Source organism: Bos indicus, chromosome 5 (assembly GCF_029378745.1).
Source record: "Bos indicus isolate NIAB-ARS_2022 breed Sahiwal x Tharparkar chromosome 5, NIAB-ARS_B.indTharparkar_mat_pri_1.0, whole genome shotgun sequence".
Lineage (NCBI taxonomy): Eukaryota > Metazoa > Chordata > Mammalia > Artiodactyla > Bovidae > Bos > Bos indicus.
The window spans coordinates 112,432,504-112,459,415 of record NC_091764.1 but is presented as its reverse complement, the minus strand read 5'-3'; the positions used below and the strand labels follow the sequence as shown (position 1 = coordinate 112,459,415).

General features: G+C 40.3%; 1 protein-coding gene across 1 annotated transcript in view; it reads left to right on the top strand.

Annotated features, from left to right (window-relative positions):
- Positions 1–21,629: 21,629 nt before the first annotated feature.
- Positions 21,630–26,912, top strand: part of MRTFA (myocardin related transcription factor A) — a 176,139-nt gene continuing 170,856 nt past the window's right edge. Inside the window, exon 1 of the mRNA XM_019961855.2 lies at positions 21,630–21,689. The gene's annotated coding sequence lies outside the window, so the exon portion shown is untranslated. The remainder of the gene's footprint in view (positions 21,690–26,912) is intronic.

Here is a 26,912-nt window from a genome sequence, read left to right as displayed (position 1 = left end):
CCCTCAAACCTCTTACTCTCTCTATAAGAGATCTTATCTAGTTCCATAGCTTTAAACACCAACTATATGCTGATGATTCCCAAATGTGTCTATCTTTTTTAATACAAATCACTTTGCCACTTCTACTTGGATGTCTCACAGACATCTCAAATTTACATTTCAAACTAAACTTTTAACCTTCCTTGCCTCTTGTCAGAGTTGTTCCTAGTCCAGTGTTCTCCTCCATTTCTGTGAATGGTGCTTCTGTCTACATAAGTTACATAAGCCAGAATTCAGAGGGTCATCTCTGACATATTCTTGTATCCTTTCATCCATTCCATCATCAATTTCTATTAATAATCACTCTATAAATATTATCTCATTTGTCAACTTCTCATTTCTTCTACTGAAGCCACTCTAGTCCAAGCCATGCCCTTTCCAGGACCACTTCAATAAATTCTTGGCTAATTTTCCTGCTTATATCCTTCCCTCTAACCATAATCATTTCTCCACACCGAACCCCAAGTTCCAAATGCAGGTCTAATCATATCACCAGTCCTTGTTCCCTAGGCTTTCTCTGTCTATAGGTTCCAAGCAGATAACTTATATGAATGGAATTGGATAGGTCAGAGGTTTTATACGGAATGGTAGGAACTACTGCAGTTGGAGAGAAGAACGTGCCCTGTCTAGAGAGGGCAGCCAGTACTCAGTGTTGATTTATTGTTGGCATTTGGGAAATATAGATCCAGAGTTGCTGATCTGATTTTTTTTCCCAGGGGAGCCAGAAGTCTGGGTTTTTTTTAATTGTGAATTTTCTCTATATTAAAACGTTGACAACCAGTTTGAATTGAAAAATTTTCTATACTTAGGAATACATTTAATGAAAAATGTAAAAAAACTTTTACATTGAAAATCACAAAACATGGCTGAGAAAAAGAAGACCCAAATAAGTGGAGATGCACCATGTTAATGGTTTGAAAGACCCAGTGCTGTTGAACAGTCCAGTAGTCCCAAATAATCTATTAAGATGCAGTGTGTTTACAGACTCAGTTCCTGAAGGCTTCTATTTTTGGGGGGGGTGTGTGGAAATTGACATGCTGAATCTAGAATATGTGAACCTGTGAAGAACTTATGATAGCCAAACTATTTAGACGTGGGAGAATAAACTTAGATGACTTAAATTACCTGATTTTAGGACTTACTGTATAACTAGACTAATCAAGACGCTGTGGTATTGGTATTAAAAACCATGTTGATCATTGACCACAATAGAGTCTTGAAAGGGACATATGTGATCAGTTGATTTTTCAGCAAACGCCAAAAGATAATTCAGCGGGGGAAGGATAGTCTTGTCAAAAAATGTTGCTAGAACAGTTGGATGGATATTTGTATGTAAAGAAATGTCTTAATCCTTATCTGACACTATGTAGAAGAATTAATTTGAAGTGACTCATAAACCTAAATATACAAACTGAAGCCATAAAATGTATAGGCAAAATTAAAAGAGAAAATCTTTGTGGCCTTGAAATAGGCAAAGATTGTTTTAGGACCCAGAAAGCTCTAACCAACCATAGAAGAAAAAAATTGGTAAGTCAGACCTTTATAAAAAGTAAAACTTTCTGTTCTGTAAAATACATTGTAAGAAAATGAAAAGGTAAATCACAGACTGGAAGGAAATATTACACACACACATATGCTGCATATGTACACACACACCTATGACTTGAATCCAGAATATATAAAACATTTTAAAATTCAGTAATGTAACAAATGGCCCTGTTAAAAATGAGCAGAAGTTTGAAGAGACCCTTTACAGAAGAAAATATATTTGAATGTCTGAAAGCATATGAATAGGTGCCCAACATCATTAGTTACCAGGGAAATAAAAATTAAAAACACAGTGAGATAACACTTCATACCCACAAGGGTAGCTAAAATTAAAAAAAAAAAAAAAAAAAAAATCCAAGTATTGGTGAGGATTTGAAAAGCTAGAATTAATCTATGTTGCTGGTGGGAGCGTGAAATGGTACAACCACTTTGGAAAACAACTGGTCAGTTTCTCCTAAAGTTAAACATGTACTTACCATGCAACCCAGCCATCCTGCACTTTGGTGTTTATTAAAGAGAAATGAAACCATATTCACAGAAAGACACATTAATTTTCATAGTACCTAATAGCCGAAAAACTGGAAACAGTCCAAATAACCATCATCAGAAGGTCAATAGATAAACCAATAGATAAAACAGTGGATTATCAGTTTATGCAACAATGTGAATGAATCTCAAAAACATGTTGAGTGAAAGTAAGAAATGAAAGAGAACTTACTGTATGGTTTCATTTATATTGAAGTTTTAGAATAAGTGAAACTAATTTATAGTAACGAAAATTAGGTCAGTGGTTGGCCTGGTGATGAGTGTGGAGACTGACTGCAAAATGACATGAGGGATGATGGGAATGTTTTTTCTTGCTTAGGCATGGTGACAGCACAATGGTCTACATTTGTCAAAACTCATTGAACTTCTTGGAAATGTACACTTCAAATGTGTGCATTTTATTGTGAGTAAATTATGCCTCAGAGTTTATTTAAAAAATACTGTACAGGTCAACACTCTGGACTAGACAAAAGTTGTTTGCCTGCCAAATTTGGTTGAGGTCAGCCAGTTTCTAACAGCTGATCTCTACCCCCACCCACACATGCACTGCAGGAGTGCCTGGCCTATAATAGGCCTTCAAATTTCTGTTTAAGGAGTTGCAGCTCCATTGTAAGAAAATATCCCATCCTTCAGCCTCCTGCAATTTTCTGACTCCAGTCATTATGAAGTTAAGTGGCCTCTCCTGGCCAAAGTACCTTGAGGACAGATCATATATATATGTATATGTGTGTATATATATATACACACACACATATGAAAATTATGTTTGGCATAAAAGCAGAGACTGGATAAGCTCTTCTTGCTTAGAATCTGTTTCAGCTTCTATTTCTTTGTCTTGAGCATTTACACTCTGCCTGCAGTGCAGAAGATGCAGGTTTGATCCCTGGGTCGGGAAGATCCCCTGGAGAAGGAAATGGCAACCCACTCCAGTGTTCTTGCCTGGGAAATCCCATGGACAGAGGGCCTGGCAAGCTACAGTCCATGGGGTTGCAAAAAAGTCGGACACGACTTGGTGACTAAACAACAAAGCAGAATTATTACATGTTTTTTTCAACCAGAACTTTAAAAAGCACTAGTTATCATTCTGTTCTGATACTTGGTACCTTCCTTTGATAGTGCTGCTCTGAATTCTCCAAGTAACCTTCCTGCCCTTCCCTGAACTGTGTCCTTGGCCATTTTAAAAGTTAGCCTGAGGCTTAACTGCACAGAAAAACTTTCCTTGATCACTACAGCCTCAAACTTGTTCCCACACCCTCCTCTCCCTGTAGTGCTCTCTTATTACTCCTCTTTCTGTGTTTTTGGCCAAGTCACGAGGTGTGCAGGATACTAGTTCCCTGACCAGGGATCGAACCCATGCTCCCTGTGCCGAGTCCTACCTCTGGACTTCCAGGGAATTTCTTATTTCTCTCTCTTTTTTTTAACTTAACATTTCTTTTTTTCACCAAGACCTTTTCTTCCTGTTGACATTGTAGTTCACTGAGAGTAGGGAGGGGTAGCTGTACTGTTTTCTCTGTGTATCTAAGATCTGTGCCAAGTGGGTTTAATAACTAAAAGCATATTGACTGTACATTCTACTGTGAAGGTAAATTACGTGCAACTCAAAGCCCATAATGGTTAGAAGTACGGTACTTTAGATACTGGACTAGGTCTTTTCTCCACCTTTTCTTGGCATAAGCCCCTGGAAAGGAAGCCAGGGAGATTAAGAGTTGCCTCTATCTGATAATAGCCCAGAAATTTAAGAGGAGGCAGTTCCCACAGCAGCAATCTGAGTCCAGTAAGACAGCTTAATGAACTGCCTGTACCTGTACAATTATAAGAGTTTGTCTCTGTGCTGAGGTATCAGAGGAACTGATGAAAAGAAAGTTAATAGGAATATGAGAATGAGGAAAAAAGAAGTGGGGATTGGAATTGCATAGTGTGTAATCTTGATAGTTCCAGTTCTAGTTCAGTCGCTCAGTCGTGTCCAACTCTTTGCGACCCCATGAACCGCAGCATGCCAGGCCTCCCTGTCCATCACCAACTCCCAGAGTTCACTCAAACACATGTCCTTTGAGTCAGTGATGCCATCCAACCATCTCATTCTCTGTCATCCCCTTCTCCTCCTGCCCTCAATCTTTCCCAGCATCAGGGTCTTTTCAAATGAGTCAGTTCTTCACATCAGGTGGCCAAAGTATTGGAGTTTCAGCTTCAACGTCAGTCCTTCCAATGAATATTCAGGACCGATTTCCTTTAGGATGGACTGGTTGGATCTCCTTGCAGTCCAAGGGACTCTCAAGGGTCTTTTCCAACACCATAGTTCAAAAGCATCAATTCTTCGGCACTCAGCTTTCTTTATAGTCCAACTCTCACATCCATACATGACCACTGGAAAAACCATAGCCTTGATTAGACGGACCTTTGTTGACAAAGTAATGTCTCTGCTTTTCAATATACTGTCTAGATTGGTCATAACTTTCCTTCCAAGGAGTAAGCATCTTTTAATTTCATGGCTGCAGTCACCAACTACAATGATTTTGGAGCCCAGAAAAATAAAGTCAGCCAACTGTTTCCACTGTTTCCCCATCTATTTGCCATGAAGTGATGGGACCAGATACCATGATCTTCGTTTTCTAAATGTTGAGCTTTAAGCCAACTTTTTCACTCTCCTCTTTCACCTTCATCAAGAGGGGCTCTTTAGTTCTTCACTTTCTTCCATAAGGGTGGTGTCACCTGCATATCTGAGATTATTAATATTTCTCCCAGCAATCTTGATTCCAGCTTGTGCTTCCTCCAGCCCAGTGTTTCCATGATGTACTCTGCATATAAGTTAAATAATCAGGGTGACAATATGCAGCCTTGATGTACTCCTTTTCCTATTTGGAACCAGTCTGTTGTTCCATGTCCAGTTCTGCTTCCTGACCTGCATACAGGTTTCTCAAGAGGCAGGTCAGGTAGTCTGGTATTTCCATCTCTTTCAGAATTTTCCACAGTTTATTGTGATCCACACAGTCAAAGGCTTTGGCATAGTCAATAAAGCAGAAATAAATGTTTTTCTGGAACCCTCTTGCTTTTTCAGTGATCCATTGGATGTTGGCAATTTGATCTCTGATTCCTCTGCCTTTTCTAAAACCAGCTTGAACATCTGGAATTTCACGGTTCACGTATTGCTAAAGCCTGGCTTGGAGAATTTAAGCATTACTTTACTAGCATGTGAGATGAGTGCAATTCTGCGGTGGTTTGAGCATTCTTTGGCGCTGCTTTTCTTTGGGATTAGAATGAAAACTGACCTTTTCCAGTCCTGTGGCCACTGCTGAGTTTTCCAAATTTGCTGGCATATTGAGTGCAGCACTTTCACAGCATATCTTTCAGGATTTGAAACAGCTCAGCTGGAATTCCATCACCTCCTCTAGCTTTGTTTGTAGTGATGCTTCCTAAAGCCCACTTGACTTCACATTCCCGGATGTCTGGCTCTAGGTGAGTGATCACACCATCATGATTATCTGGGTTGTGAAGATCTTTTTTGTACAGTTCTTCTGTGTATTCTTGCCACCTCTTCTTAATATCTTCTGCTTCTGTTAGGTCCCTACTATTTCTATCCTTTATTGAGCCCATCCTTGCATGAAATGTTCCCTTGGTATCTAATTTTCTTGAAGAGATCTCTAGTCTTTCCCATTCTACTGTTTTCCTCTATTTCTTTACATTGATCGCTGAGGAAGGCTTTCTTATCTCTCCTTGCTATTCTTTGGAACTCTGCATTCAAATGGGTTTATCTTTACTTTTCTCCTTTGCTTTTCACTTCCCTTCTTTTCACAGCTATTTGTAAGGCCTCCCCAGACAGTCATTTTGCTTTTTTGCATTTCTTGGGGATGATCTTGATTCCTGTCTCCTGTACAATGTCACGAACCTCCGTCCATAGTTCATCAGGCACTCTGTCTATCAGATCTAGTCCCTTAAATCAATTTCTCACTTCCACTGTATAATCATAAGGGATTTGATTTAGGTCATACCTAAATGGTCTAGTGGTTTTCTCCACTTTCTTCAATTTAAGTCTTAATTTGGCAATAAGGAGTTCACGATCTGAGCCACAGTCAGCTCCTGGTCTTGTTTTTGCTGACTGTATAGAGCTTCTCCATCTTTGACTGCAAAGAATATAATCAATCTCATTTCAGTGTCGACCATCCAGTGATGTCCATGTGTAGAGTCTTCTCTTGTGTTGTTGGAAGAAGGTGTTTGCTATGACCAGTGCGTTCTCTTGGCAAAACTCTATTAGCCTTTGCCTTGCTTCATTCTGTACTCCAAGGCCAAGTTTGCCTGTTACTCCAGGTGTTTCTTGACTTCCTACTTTTGCATTCCAGTCCCCTATAATGAAAAGGACATCTTTTTTGGGTGTTAGTTCTAGAAGGTCTTGTAGGTCTTCATAGAACCGTTCAACTTCAGCTTCTTCAGCATTACTGGTTGGAGCATAGACTTGGATTACCATGATATTGAATGGTTTGCCTTGGAAATGAACAGAAATCATTCTGTTGTTTTTGAGATTGCATCCAAGTACTGCATTTCGGACTCGCTTGTTGACTGTGATGATTACTCCATTTCTTCTGAGGGATTCCTGCCCGCAGTAGTAGATATAATGGTCATCTGAGTTAAATTCCCTCACTCCAGTCCATCTTAGTTCGCTGATTCCTAGAATGTCAGTGTTCACTCTTGCCATCTCCTGTTTGACCACTTCCAATTTGCCTTGATTCATGGACTTAACGTTCCAAGTTCCTATGCAATATTGCTCTTTCCAGCGTCCAACCTTGCTTCTATCAGTCCCATCCACAACTGGGTGGTGGTTTTGCTTTGCTTCCATCCCTTCATTCCTTCTCGAGTTATTTCTCCATTATCTCCAGTAGCATATTTGGCACCTACTGACCTGGGGAGATCATCTTTCAGTGTCCTGTCTTTTTGCCTTCATACTGTTTCTGGGGTTCTCAAGGCAAGAATACTGAAGTGGTTTGCCATTCCCTTCTCCAGTGGACCACATTCTGTCAGACCTCTCCACCATTTTAATTTAGAAAGATCTGTTATACTTGTTTTCTGCTTATGCCTGTGCTATAATTAGTATCATACTGAAGAAAGAGGACAGTGGTTTCTGCTTTTCAGAATATATTGTTTCAAATCCCTATTATATTTGAAGGACTCATCATCTTGTTTAGTTACTTCACTATCTAAGATTAAATGTACTTTCTTTGTAGATTACCACTGACACTTCAGAAGCATTGCAGTTTCTCTACATCCTTACCAGTGCTTGTTGTTTTGTTTTGTTTTCTTAGTAGATATCCTAATGGTATCTCTGAGATGGTAGTCTTTTTATATATTTCGTGTTTTCATATATGATTGGTGGCATAATGTTGCCTCTGTAGTTATTATCACATTATTGTTCTTCCACAGCACTTATCAGTTATACCTGCAGTGCTTTTTTTGTTTTTTAGTTGTTACCGTAAGAGCAGGGACCTTGTCTGTCTGCATCACTAGTGTCTCTAGGGCTGAGACAGAACTTGATCACTTATAGTTGCTTAGCGAGTATTTGATGAATGAATGAATGGAAAGTAGAGAGGCATCGTATAGTGGTTGAAACCAAAGACTTTGGCATCAGACGGACTTGGGTTTGAATCCTGGTTTCCTTATTTATAAAATGGTTTGATAGTGCCTTCCTCATAGGATTGTGGTGAGATTAAATGAGATCACATATGTAAAACCCTTGGTGCTGCACCTGGCACGTTGTGATTATCTGAAAAGTGGTGGCTTTTATTAGTAGAGAGAGGTCAGCTGGCCAACGGGGCATCAGTAGGCTTGGGACTTAAAAAAAAACACCTCATTTTGTCACTAATAAGCTGTGTAATATTGAACAAGTTTTCTAACATCTAATTTTTTCCCTCTGTAAGAGCATTAAGTTAGATGACCCCTAAAAAGCCCTTCTGTGATTTCATTTGATCCTTATATTTATCACGATGTTCATTCCAGCAGTCATTACCATTTCACACTGTCTCAACTTTAATTAGGGTAGGAGGTTGTTAATCTCGGTCTGAATCTCAGAAGCATCTAAATGATAGAATTAATTTCAAAGAATGTTTTATAGAGAAGATCATCCCACTTCAAAAGTTAAACCATTAAAATAGTTGAAGACTCATTTGGCCCTGCATGAGGTGTTTAGCAGTGATCTAATTAATATGCCAGGTTGTGTGTGGCCGCTCCGGGATCATAGAAATGGAGGAACGCAGATCGTAATGTCGATTGCAGCAACAGTTCGGTGGTTTTGCTGGGTTGTGTTGCACTCAACTCTTAGACTTGCGTTAAAGATACCGTTTTGTCCATTGTTCTGCTGCTGACTGATGGAATAAATAAAATCATTTTTAAGGGAAGACTTTTGACTTCTGAAATGTTGCTGGCTGTGTCCCTGTTTTTCTTAGCAAATATGGGCCCAGATATTTAAACTCAGTCTGGCTGGATTTGAGAGGAAGAGAATTTCATTAGTTTTCCCAACTAAGTAAAATGGTATGACTCCATCCAGCAGTTTTTTTTTTTTTTTTTTTTGTGCCAATGATTCAGAGCAGATAATGGAAGAAGCTTGTTCTTTATTGAGTATTTTATGCTAGCCACTGTTGGGTGCTTTCGTGTCTGCTGTCTCATTTGGTTTTGTTTGTTGACGGAATAGTGTTGCTCAGTGTCACCACCCTAAATCACTCACAGACAGTCCTGCAATGGTTTTATGTGAGCCCCTATAAGCTTTTCTTAGGGAGTCACTGCTGCAACCCCAAGAAAGTACCAGTATACACTGCCTTCAAGGAGAAGCTCTTTTGATTTCATTAAAGGCAAATAACTTGGATAACTTTTGCCATCAAACTCCCTGGTCTCTTCAGAGGTGCTTTCTGGTGGTCTGCAAGTAGGAATCCTAAACGCTTTCCTCGCTGAAGAAATAGTACAGTTGGTGATTAGACCCCCAGATGAAACACACACGCGTATGTGTAAACTTCCTTATCTGTTAGTCCAGTAGTCATGTGGAAGACTTTCTGGGATTTAGATCTCTGTTTAAACATTTGTTTAGTGTAGGGGCCATGGAAGCCACTTGATAGTTGTGTGACCCTGAACTAGTACCGCCTTCTCTCGGCCTGTGTCCTCATCCGTTAGAGGGGGATATAATTCTCTTGTAGGAGTGACGTCAAGATGAGTGACGTAACATAGGGAAAGCCCCACAGATGTTGGTACTGTCCATTGCTCCTCTTTCCATTCTGTTTTTGAAATGACAGTAAAATCTCTTTGAGCATAACTTGGTTTGTTAATGCCTTTGTCAAAGTTGCTTATTCACATGTCACAGGGATTGACAGTGAAATTTATTTTTCTTTCCTTGTCAATTACAAATGCTATTAGAAATTTATTCTTGTTCAGACTTTGGAATGAGGAAAGTTTCTTAAAAGCAGAATTAAGTGAGCTTGCTTTAGACATCCTTCTGAGATCTAGCCAACTTGGACAGAATTAGAATTGCGTTCATAGTGGAGTTCCCACCTGGAACATAGTTGGCGGTAAGAAAGGTTGTGCAATCACATGCCTTATCAGATGCTCAGTAAGTTTATTGTTGCCTGAAAAACTGGAGGAAGTTCCCTCCTCCTTTCTTTTTCGTCAAGAAGCTGATTGTGGATTAGGAGATGAGTAAATGAAAATGAATCTGACTTTGGCAATTGGAGAATGAGAAAAATGCTAACCCCGGGCATCTAGGCTTGTTTCAGCTTCCCAGGGAGCTCCTCAGAGGTCTCGACCTATGGGTAGTAAGTGCTCAAAACAAAACAAAAACTGTACCGTGGAGCCTGGACTTGGTAGGGTAATTTAAAAGATTTCAGGTTGATAGTGGGGATGCAGAGGTGATTTTCACTGGCCAAATCAATTCTGGTGTTTTGGTTTTACTCATCTAAAATTCTTCTGGGTAAACATTATTGTTCTTTTTGAATGCATTCTTTCCAGAGTAGCAGGAATGATCTTAAAAACACAAATTGAATCCTGTCACTTCTGTCTGTGAAACCCTCACCTCCAGCCGTCTCCCATCACACTTAGAGTGGAATGGGTGTTTCTTCCTGTGACCCGCATCCCACACATGCCTTGTCTGCACTCGCCTCACAGCATGGGCCCTTTCCCTCAGTCAGCCACGCAGTCATCCCTTGGTCTTTCTTCAGTGGTCCAGCTTTCCTTATCACCGTATTTAAAAAGTAGGTGCTTTCTGCCGCAGAATTCCTTCTTTGTTCTCTTCTATAACCTGGTAACGATTTGTACTTAGTTTTCTTCTTGATGGCTTGCTTACTTGCTTGTTTTTGTCTTTCTGTGCTCTGAAATTATGAACTCTATGAGGGCAGAGACCATGATTTTTGTCTAGCATGTGTTGGCTTGTGGTGGGCTTTAAATAAATATTCATTGAATGAATGGCAGTTTGATAATTTCTGCTTTACAGGGAAACAGGTGCTTTAGTTTTTAGATGAGCGCACATCTTCCTACTGACCTTAATCTACAAGACGATAAAGGTCACTGTGCGGCCTTTTTTAGGTGCTTTGTTTCCCTGGTTGCATTTTGGTTAAATTAATTTAGATGGTTCTTGGGAACTTTTTCCTGGCCAGAGTTGGATTAGCTCTTCTTCTTTGGTCTGTGGCACGGTGTGCTCACCCCTTTCATAAAACAGGTCACCACTGGATTTTATCATTGTGTCCTCAGAACTCAGCTTAGTGCCTGGCACCTGCTAGCTGTGCTTGGTAAGTATTTGTTCAGTGAAAACTAAGTGTTAGAATTGAGATATATATATTAAGAACAGTTTTTACTCTGGTAGATTATGGGGCTCATTGGTTCCAAGAATCACTTTGTTCTTTGTTACTCAGGTTCTCCAGATCATGACATAAGTTAAAAAAAAAAAATCAGATTTTTTTTTTTTTTTTTTTAGAGAGAATGTAATACCAATTCATGACAAAAACTCTCAGGAAACCAACAATAGAAGGGAATTTCCTCAGTCAGGTAAAGTACTTTTAAGAAAAATCAAATCAGATCTTTTTAATGGACTACATTTCAAACACACGTGTAAGTAAAGAGACTAATAAAATCAACCGCCACCATGGATCTACTACCCAGCTTCAACAGTTATCAACACATGACCAATCTTGTTTAACCTTACTCCCCTCTTCCGCCTCAGTATTTAAAAACAAATCCCAGACATTATATCATTTCATCTGTAAATACTTCAGAAGGGTATAATCAATTTAAGAACCAGCTAACTTTTGGAAAAACCTGACAGAAAAATTCCATTTGCCTCCTTGAATCTAATTGTAGATGCCAGCTGGTGAATTTCCATGTGCTAAACCACTCCCAAGGCCTGACTCATTATCGAAAGCATATACTGCATTGTAATTGCTGAGATAGCGGCAGTTTGCTGAGATATGTTATCCTGGTGAAGTATGTTTCTGTTGGATGTAGAGAGATTACAAATAAGTGAAAACAAGTGAAATAAGTGAAAATAAGTCGGAGATAAGTTTTTTCCTTTAGTTGTTGTTCAGCGTTCAGTTGCTGCCCTATGAACTGCAGTATGCCAGACTCCCTTGTCCCTCACTATCTCCTGGAGTTTGCTCAAACTCATGTCCGTTGAGTCGGTGAGACTGTCTAACCATCCAACCCTTTGCTTCCCTCTTCTCCTTTTGCCTTCTATTTTTCCCAGCATCGGGGTCTTTTCCAGTGAGTCAGCTTTTCACATCAGGTGGCCCATCCAGCTTTAGCATCAGTGTTTCCAATGAATATTCAGGGTTGATTTCCTTTAGGATTGACTGGTTTGATCTTGCAGTCCAAGGGACTCTCATGAGTATTTTCCAGCTCCAGAGTTAGAAAGCATCAATACTTTGGTGCTCAGCTTTCCTTATGGTCCAACTCTCACGTCCATACATGACTACTGGAAAAACCATGGTGGTGGTGGTTTAGTTGGTTAAGTCGTGTCCAGCTCTATATAAACCCCATGGACTGTAGCCTGCTAGGCTCCTCTGTCCATGGAATTCTCCAGGCAAGAATACTGGAGTGGGTTGCCATTTCCTTCTCCAGGGGATCTTCCCGACCCAGGAATTGAACCCTGCTCTCCTGCCTTGCAGGCAGATTCTTTACCGACTGAGCTGCGAGGGAAGCCCATAGCTTTGACTATACGGACCTTTGTTGGCAAAGTGATGTTTCTGTTTTTTCCTTTGGAGAGGTATAAAGACAGATACTTTTGACATGGTGCTTTACAGGCCTTTGAGATTCTGTCTGGAAGATGAAGATGAAATATGGTGTGTGGATTAACAATTTCCCACAGTACTTTGTGGCTGGATTCCTGAGAGTCACAATTAGCCATAAAATGGAAAGTAAGAGTGCTGGCAGACTTAGACCTGGAAAGACTCCTAAGCCTTGGTAGGCGGAAGGGTTGGAACCTGGGCCAGCAGAAAAGACACACGGCTCGGAAGTGGTTATGGTTAGTTTTATTCTAGAAGTTAAAGTTGTAGATCTCTTAGATCTCTGTAAATAGCCTAGGTGAAATAAAATTTCCTTTAGGACAGGAAAATAAGACACTGTTTTCTTTCAGCAAATATTTTAAAGGATTAAGTACTATTTTTAAAAAATTTGGAGATTGGCATTGAGTGAATGGTTGGACTGGAACAGTGTTCTCCTGTGATTCCAATGTTTTGTGGAAAAGAAATGGAAGGGGGGATGTAAATGATCATAACAGCCTTTAACTACTTTGGTGTTTAGGTGCTGTTTTAGTTGCTGAGTGAAGTCCAACTTTCTGCGACCCCATGCACTGTAGCCCACCAGGCTCCTCTGTTCATGAGATTTCCCAGGCCACAATACTGGAGTGGGTTGCCATTTCCTTCTCCAGGGGATCTTCCTGACCCTGAGATCGAACCCAAGGCCTCCTGCAGGTGGATTCATCACCACCGAGCCCCCTGGAAGCCCAAGTGCTTGCTTTAACAAACCACGTGAGAGAACAAGATTCTAAGAGGCTTCAAGGCCTGTCCCTGCAAGGGTCACAGCCTTGCTTTCTCCTTGCCCGGAAGCACCAGATGAGTCTTCTGTTTGTAGCATTGGTAGGAGATGGTGAGTGTGGTGATCCCGGGATGATTCTTCACAATTTATTTTGAATGTTTTGGCAATTTGTTTTGCTTTTTTATTCCTGCCTTTGAACTCCCATAACGATTAGTTAATGCCTGTAATAAAAAGTACGTAGCACACAATGCCTTGAATAGGGATTTTGTCATAATCATCTGTGTATCCTTAGCATCTAGCACATGGTCACTTGGAAAATATTTGTTGACACATGATGGTCCGTTTCCAGCCCCGAGATGAAGTGATTTTTCAGTTTCTCCTGTGGCCTTGACTCAGAATGTGGGTCACGCTAGCCCTGTGTCGGCCCCTCTCTCCATTGTTCAGTCTGGGTGCGTTTGTTCCCAGGCTCCGGTCTGTTCTCTCCTTTGGGGACCTTCTAGGGAAAGTTTGGAACAAGGGGAGCCTGTGAGACTGGAGGTGATCGATCATGTTAGGGCTCTTCCAGCTGCCATCTGGATGAAGAACTCAGTGTTGGATGAAGAATTCAGATGCCAGGAGCTCCTTGTATTTGTCGTTCTACCTCATTTACTGTGATTTGACCCCATACCTGTAACTGTGGTGTGGAATAGATTTCATTCTTGATCTGCTCCCACCACTTCTGAGTCTCTTTATCCTCATCTACCTTTTCTTTTTCTTCCCTAAAGCACTCATTACATTTTAAGATCTATGCAGTTTACTTATTATGTTTATTATTATTTTTTATGTCTCTGTCAGAATATAAGCTCTGGGAGAACAAGGGTCTCCGTCTTTCGCGATCACTGATGTGTCTTTGCAGCTACAGTGCCTGCATGAAGTAGGCCTTCACTAAATGATTGTTGAATAAATAAATGAACTGTGAGCTACTGAACTGTTGCTTTTGCTTAAATCCATGTTTTTGAAGTACCTAGAGCCTATACCAACAAAATGGTTTATATATTTGAATATATCAGCAGTAACATCTCCTTATGGTCATTCTGGAAGATAGGTGGTATTATCTTTTTTTTTTTTAAGCATCTCTGAGCCTCAGAGAAGCTGAGCAATTTATTCCAAGATCATATGACTAATGAAGGTTGGAACTGACATACAAATCCGGATCTGACTCCAAAGCCTACGTTCTCTGCTGCCATATTATATCTTCTTAAACCATTCATTCAGTAAATATTTATCTAGTTCCTACCAGGTTCTAGGCACCTTAGGCAGTCAAATAGCAGTTTATTGTGGGATACTAACCAAAGTCTTTTAAATTTTGTCATCTTCGTTGTATTCTTTATGAGCGATGAGAGGTTTAATGTGTTTATTTCATTTATCTGCAAGCTCTGCTTAAATGCAGGTAAAAATAGGCATGAAAATGCCTCTGATAAAACTTTGGTTATCCAGAGATCAATTTGCTGTCATTTTCAAGCATCCAGAAGAGTTCTGAACCCAAAATTAAGAAAAAGAAAAGCAAGTGCCTTAGATAGTCAAGAAAGAAAGACCTTTTGAGCATGTTGACAATTCCTGCGAAGACTTGAATGCCAGAAGTGCTGTGAGTAGTCACTTCTTCCAGAAATTGAGGGAGCTTGTTGATTAAACTGGCAATGTCTAGTTATAAATAGGTCAGCATTTCTTGAGAAGAAGGCCAAAAAACCTAGGTGAAAGGATATTAAGACATGCAGAGAAGGCAGAGTGGAGAATGGTGGTAGTCAGCATAGGCAAGGTTTGAAGTGACTGGGACGCAGAATGAGTGGTAGACTCTTGAGAACCTCCATGAAGAGCCAGATCAGACACTTCTTTGTGGGTCAGAGGTGGACCAGTGCCATAGGAGTACCTTCAAATGCAAAGTGTTTTGAAGCCATAGATATAAGAATCCTCTCCTTTGAATGCAAATGAAAACCACAGTGAGTTACCACATCCTTTAGGATGACTATTACCAAAAAACTGAGGAGGAAAAACTGGAACCTAGGTATCCCAGTTGTAACACGGTGTAGCCACTGCGGAAAACAGTTTTGTGGTTCTTCAAAAAGTTAAGCACAGAACTGCCATAGGTACAGCAATTCTACTTCTAAGCAAATACCCAAAAGAATTGAAAGAAGGGACTTAACACTTGTACACCAGTGTTCACAGCAGCATTATTCATAGTAGTTACAAGATAGAAACAACCCAGATGTCCCTCCGCTGGTGAATGGATAAATAAAATGTGCTATGTACACACAATGGAATATTGTTCTGCCTTCAGAAAGAAGGAAATTCTGAAACAACGTACAACGTGGGAAGCTTGAGGATAACTACGCTGCGTGAAAGAAGCCAGGCACAAAAGGACACATATTGTATGATTTCTCTCACACGAAGTACCTGGAATAGGTAAATTCATAAAGACAGAAAGTAAACTAGTGTTAGTGGGGGCTCAAGGGAGGGGAAATGGGGAATTACTGTGTAATGAGTACAGAGTTACTGTTTGGGATGATGAAAAAGTTTTGGAGGTGAATAGTGGTGATGGTCCCACAACATTGTAAATCCAATGCCCCTGAATTTTACAGTTAAACATGGTTAGAATGGTAAATTTTATGTGTTGTTTGTTTTACCGTGGGCTTCCCAGGCGGCTCAGTGGTAAAGAATCCACCTGCCAATGCAGGAGACGTGGGTTTGATCCCTGGTTTGGGAAGATCCCGTGAAGGAGGAAATGGCAACCCACTCTAGTATTCTTGCCTGGGAAATCTTATGGACAGAGGAGCCTGGCCGGTTACAGTCCCTGGAGGTCACAGTCGGACACAACTTAGTGACTAAACAATAGCAACAGTATTTTACCATGCGTATGTACAAGAAACCTCTCGTCTCGTGTGTGCACTTGAGTGGAAGTGTGTGTGGGGAGGGTACAAACGTGCAGTGCCACAGTGAGGCCCGGCCTCCACATTCAGTGGTGGTGGAGATGTGCTGTCTCTGGTGGGGCGATAACCATTAAGTCACTCTACTGCAGCTGTATTTGTAAGCACAGGAGAGTGATCCAGTTGTTAAGAAATTGTTAACTGGCAAGAACCTTGGTATCCTTTCTTGAAAGAAGTACTGGGGGACTGGGTGGGAAAGAGACCTACGTTTCACGATGCGTTCATTGTACTGCGAGGTTTTTTAAAACCATATTTGTATATTACCTATTTTGAAAAATTAAAATAATTTATTACGGAGAAAAAGCAAGGAATAGTAATATTCATTTTATTCTGTTTAAGAAAATAGGAACGTATGCATTTATTAAAACTTGCTGCAGAGGTGTTAGAGTCAGGTTTGAGATCTAAAAAATGATTAGAACTCAGAGACAAATGGACTCCTCCTCTGCAAATCCACTTGTAATAGGGCTTTGTTGCGATTTACTCTCCACCCATCATCTCTGTCAGTACCACCTTACAGTGTTAGGAGAATCACATAAGACAGTAGATGTCCAGACACCTGGAAAACTATAAAGTGAGTTTTGCTTTGCAGTTTCAAAAAGTGATCACTGTATCTGCCCATCTGGAGCTACGACTTCAGTCTTCATACACAGTGAGATGGGCAACGCTTCCATGACTTGTTATGGAGTGCTGGCAGGGGAAGGTGAAACTGGGAACTTTAATAGAGTTGGAAACTCTCCATCTGCATGGAGGGTTTGAGATTTTAGTTTTTTATTTGTAAGTTATGTCTGTGTTCTAGTGCCTTAGCAAGGGATTCCTAGGTAGCGCAGTGTAAAGAATCCAGCTGCCAATGCAGGAGACTCAAGAGGTGTGGGTTTTATCTCTGGCTTGGGAAGATCCCCTGGAGTAGGAAATGGCAGCCCACTGCAGTATTCTTGCCTGGAGAATCCCATGGATAGAGGAGCCTGGTGGGCTACAGTCCAGGGGGTCGCAGAGTTGGACAGGACTGAGTGATTGAGCATGTACACACAGACATGTGTTAGGTTGAGTGCTGCAGCTGTGTTGATAATCGGACTACATAGATCTTAATTATCCCTTCCCCCATCATATATATGTATATATAGTACATATGGTTTTGCTTCTTTTTTCCTTTTGTTATCTTAATTAAATGTTATCTTAAATGTTTTTTAAATTTTCTGTCCAAGTTAAATTGATAATAGGAAAGGAAGGGCTTTTGGTGCATGTGAAAGGCTGCAGAGTATATGGCTCCTCATGTTTCTAGTCTCTTCTAGAGGAGGTTATAGACTTGTCTGGGAACAGTGGTCTTTCTTGACTCTCGCTTTGAGGCTCTCTAGTATTAATAGTCCCAGCCAGTACCAGCACTTTGAGGGGGCTTGCATGGACTGACATTTCTCACTTCCTTTCTTGTTCCAGGAGGCCCAATCCACTTAATGCTCTTATCTTTGGAAGTGGAAGAAAGAACAGATAGAGGAATCAGGCAAAAATCAGGTTTAGATTTTTCTTCTAGGTGTTCAGTTTGAGGAGCTATGTAACCATACCTTGTAGATGAGCTTGTGTAAAAACTGTCGTTCATTTATTAAATTGAAAATTGTTTTTCTCCTCCTTCTTTGATATCAGACAAACATTTATACTGATTTTTCTTCCTTTTTTCGTTTTCCTTCCATTTTATTTTTGTTACTTTTCTTCTGTTTTTTGCATCTCTTTCCCCCCAAATTAAAGTGAGACAATAGCATTCTTTCAAAAGAAATGTTTGTTTGAAAGATGACCCTGGATTCTGTGAAATTACTTTTTTTTTTGGCAGGAAGTTTATGTTTTAAAAGATAAGGATAATGTCATCTTAGATTGTAAAAATTATTCCCATACCCTTGGGAATGTGAGAAAAACTTTTTAAAGTTAAACTCCTAGCAAAGATTCTATGTAAGCAGGTATTGAGCCAAAAGCATTGAAAATAACTGCTGTAATTTTTCTGTTGCTCAAGTTTTTAAGGGACAGCATTTTCACATCTTTAGGGTGCAAATTTAGTTTTTAAATTCTTTTCAGCTAGTGAATAAGTGTAGGTATTTAAACTTTTTTTCATTGTAATTTCCAAAACATGTTCTGTCTTGATAAAACAGTGTGTTAGGTAGTTTGGAGTAGAATAAATTAATTGGATTAGTAATCAGATTCTGGTCCCCGTCTCCCTGTTATCAGGTCATTGAACCCTTTCTGCTCTGGTTCCCCAACTGAGATGGAAGGGATCAGATGTGTGAGCTTGTGAGGTTTATTTATAAAAATTCAGTCATTTCAATTTTACTGGCATTTTTCTAAAGCTGATAAAAGAGTAAAAAAGTTCTGCTTATAATACTGTTCATATAAAGCACTTAATTTGTTTCAATATAAAGTAAGTTAGACTGGATTCTGAAGGGGTTTAGTCAGTGGATGACTAAAACAACTTTTTTATGAGATGGTCTCATGTAGAAATCAGTTTCAAAATACTTTCTCTGACAGCTTGGAACTTAAAAACCAGGATCTCATTTTAAGTGAGATTAATCATTGTAAGCAATCTGTCATTAGCACATATCTTATTTCTATTATGATATTTTAAAATAGTAACTCAAAACTATTCGGTTGACTTTTTCTGCTATGGCTTTCATCGAAATACTATTGCTACAGTCATTCTCCCTGACTGAGTTCCTTTTCCTGAGAATAAAGGATTGAGCTCATACCTTTGCACAACTATCTAAGGAGTATTTTAAGCCTGGCGTGTTCAAACCTGGCGGGCTCAATTAGTATGTGGGCAGACCAGCACATTAGAACATTTTTTAAGTTCCAAGCCACAGATTGTGCTTTCAATGAACACAGACCTGTATGAAGTGAATACTTAAGCCTTGGAGAGCACAGACATTGAAAATGCGCCTTGCCGTGGGTGACTGATGCCAGTGAGGCTCCTGCGTGGCCGGCACTTTTCTTCCTCTGCTGGAAGCAGTGTCAGGAGCAGAGTCAAGAGAGGGTCTGGTCCTCTGGCACTCTGCTACCCTCTGCTTTGGGCAGAGAAAAAGGCTGCTGTCTTACTTCTTAAACTCTTACCATATGGAAAGTTTCTATAAATAAACCTTAATTTATGATTGGTCTTCTAAATTTGTAACCTCTACCATCTGTGACTAAAGCCAGTATAAATACCTATTTAAACATACGTACGTCTTCCCAGGTGGCTCAGCAGTAAAGAATCCTCCTGCTGAGCAAGAGACACGAGTTCCATCCCTGGATCGGGAAGATTTCCTGGAGAAGGAAATGGCAGCTCGCTCCAGTATTCCTGCCTGGAAAATCCCATGGACAGAGTAGTCTGGCAGACGGCAGTCCATGGGGTCACAAAGAGTTGGACCTGACTTAGAGACTAAACACCTGCATTCGAGTTGCATCATTTCAGTGAGAAAGATCACCATCCACAATATCTAAATAGTCAATTCACTTAATTTTACCTTTGTCCATTGGCATGGATGAGGACCTTATTTTTTTATCAAGCAAAAACTAGTCAGCTGGTTGTGTTTGGTGAATCCACTTTGACTTTTTTGTGCATGAATTGTTGGTATGATTATGTAGCATACATATTCATGAAGATGTTAAAGTACATTAAATTTCTGACAAACTGAATTGTTTAAATGTACTAAATAACTGACTTTTTAGTCTTTTTAATATTTTAATTTTTTAGCTGCTCCATGGGGCATGTGGAATCTTAGTTCCCCTGACCAGGAGTTGAACCTGTGCCCCCTGCAGTGGAAGTGCAGAGTCTTAACCACTGGACCACCACCGAAGTCCTGATTTTTTAGAGGAATCCTGTCGTTATTCATTTTGTAAATTTGAGTCTGTCGGACCTTCAGTCAACAAGTGCATAATTGGCACCTATTACGTGCCAGACACTAGGTCTTGGGGGATATAGGGTCATATAAAAGATGTTACCTGTTCAAGTAAGAGATGAGCAAGAAAGAAACCTGAGGACAGGAGAATGTTTTATCGTCCTGGTGGAGAAATGGACAAATGCCGTTCCACGCAGGTGTGGCAGAGAGGCCAGTAGATTAACTCTGGAGAATTGGAAAAGGTTATAGAAAAATGTTTCAGTGGAATCTTGAATAATAGTATTTATAACAGAGGTTATATTTTATTGAGTACCTACTCTGTATTAGGATTAGTTAATGTTACCTACCAGGGAAAAAGTCTGGGGTTGGGGAGTGGGGGAACTTTCAAGGCAATAGGAGAAACAACAGAGCTATCAAAGATTGTGTATTCTAGAAGGAAGAAGTTGGACGTGATTAATGAGGAGGGGGAGAGAGGCCAGTGGACAAGGGCAAAGGCTGGTGAGACTGGATGGGATCAGATGATGAAGGACCCGGATGACTGTCTCTGCCTCAGGGTTTTGTTCTTGTTTCCGTGCCCGTAGGGCGTTTCTCCTGTCTGCCTTTTTTTTTTTTTAAATGTCCAACTTTAGGGCACTTCTTCTGTGAAGCTTTCCTTTGCTTTTCCCAAAGGTTACTGATTTTTTTTTTTTAACTGAATGATTGCACAGAGAGAGTGTACATTATAATAGGACATTCCATTTCTTGGACTGTTTCTTGGATTTAGTATGATCTCCCCAACTAGTTTCTCAACTCTGTAGGACAGAGACTGAATCCTGTTTAACACCTAGTGTAGTGCTCAGCTCACCATGGGGACTTAAGAAATATAAAATGAATGGGTGAATATGGAACATTTTATAAACATCAACCATTGAGACAGCCCAGCAACAGTGGTTGAGATTGCCTACATTTTAAAAACTTTTTGAGATTGCCTGCATTTTTAAGAGGCATTTCTTTACACTAATAAGAGCAATTTTCCCATTCTTTTGTTTTCCTCTATTTCTTTGCATTGATTGCTGAGGAAGGCTTTCTTATCTCCTCTTGCTATTCTTTGGAACTCTGCATTCAGATGGGTATATCTTTCCTTTTCTCCTTTACTTTTCGCTTCTCGTCACAAAGAGTCGGACACGACTGAGCGACTGAACTGAACTGAAAGAGCAATTTTCAGAGGTACAGGTCAGTTGTCATTTGTATGTAAAACGAGTTGATCAATATCTCATAGGGTTGTGAGAATTAAATTAATTAGTACATTTAAGCACTTAGAATAGTGCCTAGCATATAATTAGTGTTCAATCAGTGTTACCTGTATCTAACTCCACATTCAGTTCAGTTCAGTGGCTCAGTCGTGTCCGACTCATTGTGACCCAATGAATTGCCGCACGCCAGGCCTCCCTGTCCATTACCAACTCCCGGAGTTCACTGAGACTCACGTCCATCGAGTCGGTGATGCCATCCAGCCGTCTCATCCTCTGTCGTCCCCTTCTCCTCCTGCCCCCAATATCTGGGCCTTTTTGCCAGTGACACTCAGCTGCTGTTGTGGGAGTGGAGAGAATAGGAAGCAGATAAATAGCTGGTCACCTCTGAAACCAAGCACCTTGTAGGAACTGGAAGAACTGCTTATATGGCATGAACTTTTATTTTTCTGTTTGTGTTTTAGTGATCGAAGGGGTATGATTGGCATGGAATTGAATTTCATCTGTCTGTGGGAGTTGTAAACAAGGTAGGTCCCAGGTTTATTTACACTTTCCTGCCTTCTTCTCTAAGGTGTTTGTTCGTGTTTTCAGTTCTACTGAACTTGGATTGATTGAATTTGGTTATTATTTAGGGAAGTACTCATCGTGGCCCCGTAATGGCCCTATGATAGTTTGTCTAGTATTGTGGACTACATCTAGGGTCTTGTCAGAGGGTACTGAATGCCAGTAAGCAGCACAACCAAGTTAAAATTCTGGTCGTCATAGAACTGAACCATGAAAACACACACAAACACACCCCCCACACACACACCCCCACAGCCCCCCCCCACACACAGCCACACACACCCCACCATCCCCCCCTCCCCCACCAACCCCCACACAGCCGCACACACCCCACCGCCCCATTCCCCATGACCCACTCCTGAGGAGCCACAAGCTCTTGTATTGGAGCCATTGTAGAAACTAGCTCGAGGTAGTGGGAGATGACAGGCCAGCTAATTGTTCTGGTCACTAAAATTCAGTAGCCTGTCTGAATGGTGACTAGATGCAATCAAAGGGCTTATCGTGACAGTGGCCAGGCCATGCTGACAACTGTAACTCCAGCCAGTTATTGCTGACAACTATAAATTTTGTTACTGATGACAGAATCGTCTGTCCGTCTGTAACCACTAGAGTTGATTTGACACAGCATGCTTGTGTTCCTATCTTAAGCTCTGGAGCCTGAACAAAAGTACACCAGTTATGACTTTGACTTATTTATCTGTCTTGTATCAGATGCCCACAAAAAGAGTTATAGACGGCAGCTTCGTGCAGCTCTGCAAGCCTATTTCTGGCAGAACATTTCCTGTCAAAGCAGAGATGAGTGCCGTTGCATGTAGTTTTAGTTTTCCATATTCTTAGGTGTGTGGAGACCCCTTTCCTCGGGGCAGGAAACTTGGATCATTTGGAGGGTGAAATTGGTCACCAAAAAACCAATGGCAGTACTCCCCGCAATCTTCCAGCCAGGAACCCTGGGAGCTTGACCGTGGGGCTCTGTGGGCTGACGACAGTGATCTGGGCTCTTGCTGCACCTGCACTTAGAACAGAACAGGTTCTCGAGACCGGCTTCCAGTCCCAAAGAATGGGGACGGCTGGTGCCTTGCTGCGGGGAAAACAGGCGAGCCATTTCCTGTAGCAGAAGGGAGGGAGGCAGAGAGAGTAAAATTTAACTTTTGCAGAACAGCCTTCATCATCATCTGGTGGCCTGAATTTTCAGAATCTGATCCAGGTGTGCAGTCAGGAAACTATCTTTTTTTATTCGCCTGCTTTTTATTGGGGTATAATGAACAGGAACTATTTTATGGAAATACTCTTAAGAATTAATGGAAAGGAAAGAAACATTTATTGACTGCCTACTGAAGGTTAGGCATGGTACTGTAAACTTTAAAGTTCATCAATATTACAATTTTTCAAGTCTAGATGGATTAACACCATGAATATCACTATCTTGAACTGTTTTGACTCTTACTATACACAGAGGAGATAGAATTATACATTAATAGGTTATTTCATTTGTATCTGCTGGAACATTCTTTTATGGAGGAAGAGAGAAAATACCTACATGCCATGGCTTTTTGTTTTTATTTTCTGGGCTTGCTACTGATTTAGCCAAAGTCAGAGAGGAGACACACAGGTCTGAAATTAGAGACACCTGTGCTGTTTTGGAAGCTGAGACTTGACCCAGGATTTGCTGGAGTTGGTGCCGGGGGAGGTCAGAGTAGGTTAATATTTTCATAGCTCAAAGCAAATGTGAATTATGGTCGTTTGTAGGTGCATTTTTGCTTGATCTTTGTAGTTACAAATAGGGTAAATATTTTAAAATACAGTATTGCTGTTTTGGGAAACTTCCGCAAAAGTCCCTGAACCAATGCAAATTAATATTCTCCAAAAATACCAAAAAATACCCCATGTAGATGTTTTGACTGACTAAGGGAATTGACTGATTGTCATCAGACAGGTAAAGAAATTACCATAGGTTCTTTTAAAACAGTTTGATTTCCTGCTTTCAAATGTTTAAAAATTCTTCTCAGAGGGGCTACCATCTCTGTATCTCAGCACATGCAGTAATGTGAGATTAGAATAAATGGTTATTCTCTTCTGGGGAAAGGAAAGTGAGGAGGATAGGAAAGTGAGGAGGATAGGAAAGTAAGCTGAAGTGTTCCTTCTCCTTAATGCCACGTTTAAGATTTCCAAATCTATTGTCTTTATACTCTTAAGATAGGAAGATTTTGTGGTCTTTGCCAGGTCTGTAGTTACCCAGAGATGCAATACTATTCTTCATTGGGCTGAAGTGAAAACATTAGTATTTCTTAATCTATGAAAAATTTCCTTTTTATTTTCCTGTCAAATGAATTACTATACTTTTCCTCTTGGCTACTTCCTTTCTTTAGTCAGAGAAACTCTTAATAGTGTAATTTTCTCTCCATACTTCAGCAAACAGATACCACTTAAAAAAAAACAACAGCCTTATTGAGGCCTAATTTATATACTGCAAAATTTGTCTTTCTGAAGTGTACAATTCAGTGATTTTTAGCAGATTTGTAGAGTTGCGTAATTATTGCATGACAGTGGTACTTTTCCAGCACCCCAAAAAGATCTCTTGTAAACACCACTTTTTAACTTCCTTTAAAGTCATCCATAAATTTTGTTAAGTTCTGCACCAAATTTAATCTTCCTGTAAAGTTTCCTAGCATTCTATCGCATGTGTTCTTTCCCCCTTTTATTTTTATATTAGTTTCTTATTGTACATCAAATTTAACCATCTTTTTGTCATTTTAAGTCCATTCTCTCACCACTTTTAAAATTGGAGAAATTTCCCCTTACCAGAGGCCTGTGCGTTTCCCTTCTCGGACAGGTTATGAAGGAGTAGCGTCTGTACTTGCTGCTGTCACTTCCATATCTCTGCTCACTTTTTAACCATCTGCAGTTGTTCACCGCACATTGTGCCAGCCCTGAGGATGTTGTGTGTGTTTTAGTGGAGAGGGGTGCTGAAGTCCAGCCTGAGCCCTGCTTATCAATCTGCGTGCCCACCCAAAGAATATGTCTTTTTTGAATTTGCATTTAGGTACCCTGTGGTCTCACTGAAGTCACCAGTCACTGTTTTTTCCATATTGCCAAATCAGTGAATCCTTTATTTTTTTAATTAAAAAATATTTGGCTGCGATGGGTCTTAGTTGCGGCAGGCAGGATCTTTAATTGCAGCATACAAACTCTTAGTTATGGCTTGTGGGATCTAGTTTCCTGACCAGGGATCAAACCCTTGCCTTGGAAGTGCAGAGTCTCAGCCACTGGGCCACCAGGGAAGTCCCAAATCAGTGAATATTTCTTTCTTTATATTAATTGGTTCATCAGGTATTTGTTGAGCCCCTTCTGTGTGCCAGGCACTGTGTTGGGGAAGGACCCGTCTGAGGCATTTGACACTTTTATACACACATACACACACACACACACACACACACACACACACACACACACACACAAATCTTTTATATATATATCTTCTTTGACTTTGTATTTCCAGTGCCTAATAATAATAAAAAAAAAAAGCAGCTAGCTATTCTCTACTGGGTTGTTTAGTATATGCCAGGCAGTATTCTAGCATTTTACATGTATTGTGTCATTTAATCTTCACAGCAGCTCTTTAAAGTAAGTACTGTTATTATCTTCCCTTTAAAAATGAGGATATCAAAGCACTAAGACATTTAGTAATTGGCCGAAAGTTACACCGATAGCACGTGGTGGAGTTGGGATCTCGTAAAGCTAGGATTCAAACCTGGGCACTGATTCCAGAGTCTGATTTTTATTGTGTGTTGCGGCCATGGAGTCTGACACACACATATATTTAATAAATACTGGTGAATGAGTGAACACTCACCTTTTCTGCACACTGGGCTTTTACTTTAGAGATGCGGTGTTGAAGTTCTGTCAGCAGCACGCTTGTGCTTGAGGTTATACGAAAAGGAAGACAGGGGTTTAAGTTGCAGCGGCCTGAATTCCTATCTTACTCTCTGACTTCCGCTTCTTGATTCATTGCTCCTTCCTTTTTCCATGAAGAATGGTTCTGTTATTCTGTCTTAATCCTTTAGGTAATGTCCACATTAAGTAAACAGTATTGACGTATTATCACTATCTAACTTACAGTCCACATTGTGTATTTCCCCAGTTGTTCTAATACTGTTCTTTATAGATTACTTTAAAAATTTTGAAATCTAGAATTTAGTCAAGAAATGTATTGCATTTAGATGTCATATTTGTTGTTTAGTCACTGTCGTGTCTGACTCTTTGTGACCCCATGGACTGTAGCACACTCCTCTGTCCTCCACTGTTTCCCAGTTTGCTTAGATTCATGTCCATTGTGTCGGTGATGCTATCTAACCATGTCATCCTCTGCCACCCTCTTCTCTTTCTCCATTGCCTTCAATCTTTCCCAGCGTCAGGGTCTTTTCCAAAGAGTTGGCGTCATATATCGTACTCCATACTAGTCCCTTAGCTCTCTTTTAGGAAGGGGGAGGTGTCTTCCATGACAACAGCATTTTGGGAACCCAGTTATTTTGCATAATATCCCTTATTTGAATTTATCTGTTCCTTCTTGAATAACGTCAGGGTAGATATTGTAGGCAGGATGTTTTGTCTTTCTCAGTGCTTAACATCAGGAGGCCCACGATGTTAGTTTCATTATCAGTGATGTTAAATCTCACTCTTGGTTAAGTTTTCATGTGCCAGGTTTATCCATTATAAATTTGCCTTTTCCCCTTTGCAGTGTATAATCTATTAGGGTAATAATAGTAATTCCCTTTTATATATCTTGAAGTAATGAAGTATCACGTGGTTGTTAAAATAGAAATGCCTCTTGGGCCTTCCCTGCTTGTCCAGTGGCTAAGACTCTGAGCTCCCAATGCAGGCATCCCTGGTTCGATCCCTGGTCAGGGAACTAGATCCCACATGCTGCAGCTGAAAGATCCCATGAGCTGCAACTGGGACCTGGTGCAGCCAAATAAGTAAAGATTTTTTTTTGGAACAAAATGCCTCTAAGCCACACCAAACAGACTAACAATGTTTAAAAACAGTATTATGTGCAAGGCAGCATGTGCAAAATGGAGTTCAGAGTTCATTTAATTTGAGCTTCTTTGTAATGTGAACTTTTAAGTGCAGAGTTTAAATATGATTCCTTAAGAGCCTTGGGATGAAAATCTAATTTTTCTTGGGTCATA